This window comes from Scomber scombrus, chromosome 13 (assembly GCF_963691925.1).
Source record: "Scomber scombrus chromosome 13, fScoSco1.1, whole genome shotgun sequence".
Taxonomy (NCBI): Eukaryota; Metazoa; Chordata; class Actinopteri; order Scombriformes; family Scombridae; genus Scomber; species Scomber scombrus.
The window spans coordinates 29,786,249-29,788,526 of record NC_084982.1 but is presented as its reverse complement, the minus strand read 5'-3'; the positions used below and the strand labels follow the sequence as shown (position 1 = coordinate 29,788,526).

General features: G+C 39.6%; 1 long non-coding RNA gene across 1 annotated transcript; it reads right to left on the bottom strand.

Moving 5' to 3' along the window:
- Positions 1-215: 215 nt before the first annotated feature.
- LOC133993048 (uncharacterized) lies at positions 216-1,671 on the bottom strand. The gene is made up of 3 exons (XR_009927054.1): positions 1,636-1,671; positions 1,289-1,411; positions 216-255 (listed from the first exon to the last, which is right to left on the bottom strand). It is a non-coding gene; the product is annotated as an uncharacterized LOC133993048 (long non-coding RNA).
- Between the last annotated feature and the right edge of the window lie 607 nt (positions 1,672-2,278).

Sequence of the window (2,278 nt, the reverse complement as noted above, 5' to 3'; positions counted from 1 at the left end):
TAAAATATCGTGATGTTTGATTTTGTCCATATCGCCCAGCCCTACCTTGTCCCCAGCTCCACTCACCTGTTTAGCTGTGAGATGGAAGCTGCTGGCCAGGCCCAAGATTGACTCGCTCTGCTGGATCTTCGTCTTCACTCTCTGATGGAGCTTCAGCAGCTCTGACACATCTTCCACCTTCAGCTCCAGCCTGTGTGGGAGATTTCTCAGCGTCTCCCAGCTCTTCACCATGAACTCTGCTTCGGCGCCTAGTTGCTGGAGAAAGTAAGAGAGTGTGTCTGATTGTTTCAGAATAAATGTTCCTCTGAAAATACATCATGAATCCAAACAGAAGCTACAATGAATGAAGAGTAGAGTAGAGCCATTCTGACGTCTTGGTGAGGCTTTTACTCACCAAGCAAAAGCAGATTCCAGCAATCTCCATAAGTCCCACCAGAGTCCAATGAGTCCTAGTTTTTTTCTTTTCTTTCTTTCTTTTTTTCAATTTTAATTATATTGACTTTCAAACATAATTTACAGAAAAAGTTGATCCGCAAACATGTACAGTATATTATGGACTTCAGTGTAGATATGTCCGTTAACAGTTCCCTTCCCTAGAATATGTGCTGTGCTTACATAGTCTACTCAAAGTACCACTCAGGAGTCTACTGGTGTGAAGCTGAAGTTTCACAAACATTGAATCAGAATCAGACAACCAGGTCATTTTTCAATCGTAATGATTAATGCAAATTCAAGAAATCTCTGCAGTATTTGCTCAAGCTTTAACTATTTTTCTAAATTATTATCTAAATTACAACTTTTCCGATTATATAAAGATTATATTTCCAGATCCACAATACCAATATATCTTTATGCAATCAGTTTTTTTTAACAAAATGAACAAAATAGAAGAAATATCCATTCATAAACAAGGATTATGATACTCATGATACTGAATATTAAAAAAATTGTCAAACATGAACATTTTCACTTTGTTCTTCCATACACATACATACATGTGCATGAATATCCCAGCAGTCCCAACAGTCTCATAAGCCCCTGTGTATCCAACAATGAAACCTGATCCAATAGGCCCAACAGTCCAAAGGTCAAACTGTTTCTTTATTAGCAGCAGCAGTCAGAACTTTTTTAAAAGTCCTAGCAGTCTCCACAGTCTCCACAGTCTAAAAGTTGCAAGGTCTGAGCAGTCATTACAGTGCCAACAGTCTAAAGAGTTCCCAATTGTGGAAAAATCCTGATGGTCCTCAAACTCAAACCAGCTTTTCAAAATCATAATAGTAAGACTCACAATAAAATGTGGTCTGGCCTGGCTGAAGTGCTCCAGGAGCCTCGAGGTCTGCAAGTCTGAACCCAGATCCATCAGAGTGCACGAGTCCAGCAGCTTAGAGACACAGTTTAGGTCCTGCATGGTCTGAAAACACACAGCATAATTATATATATTCCATATGTGTTATATATATCACTAATTTAATCTTTATATTTCCATCCAATATTAACATTTGGTGTTATGTAGTTTATTGTAATTTGATCTGACAGTAAAGAACAGTCAGGCTGTTGTTGACATACAGTACTAGTCAAAGGTTCAGACACACTTTGTCATTCAACTGAATGGGAAGTTCAGAGTCTAGTCAGTACCTTCAGCAGTCTCTCTCGGTATTTCCTGCAGTTCATGTCCTCCTGTTGCTGCTGGATCTTGATTTGCTGGTAACTCTGCAGATCATTCAGCTCCTGTTTGGTCCGGCTGAGTCGTTCCACTGTCTGCTGTACCACTGACACCACAGACTGTAGGTTTAAGGCTGCTCCCGACACCTGACACACACATACATACACACACACTGATATTACACTTATCTAGATTTAAGCTGTACTCTTGAAATGTATTATATAATAGAGTAGATCATATCATCTCATTTAATCTCATTTTCTTAAGTCATCTCATGTAATTCCTTCTCTGTTAGGGAATTGTTTAGGTTCAAGCATGGGTCTTAAGCTCACCGTAAAGGCAGCACTATCAACTGTCTTTCTACTTGAGACCGTGAAGGAAACTGTCTGTGGTGCTTTTGGGAAAGCAGGAGTCACTTTGTTAACAGTGACACAGCATTGCTATGGCAACCAGGGTCAGAGGATATGACTGTCTCACAGATGGCTAACTGTGTTGCCTTGTTTGTATAATAACGGACCAATAGGTAAATTCCATATGCTGTACATGCATTGGGTATGACCATTTACGGGCATAGAGTATTGGTGGTCCTATCTTTGAATGTTTAAAGACGATCCA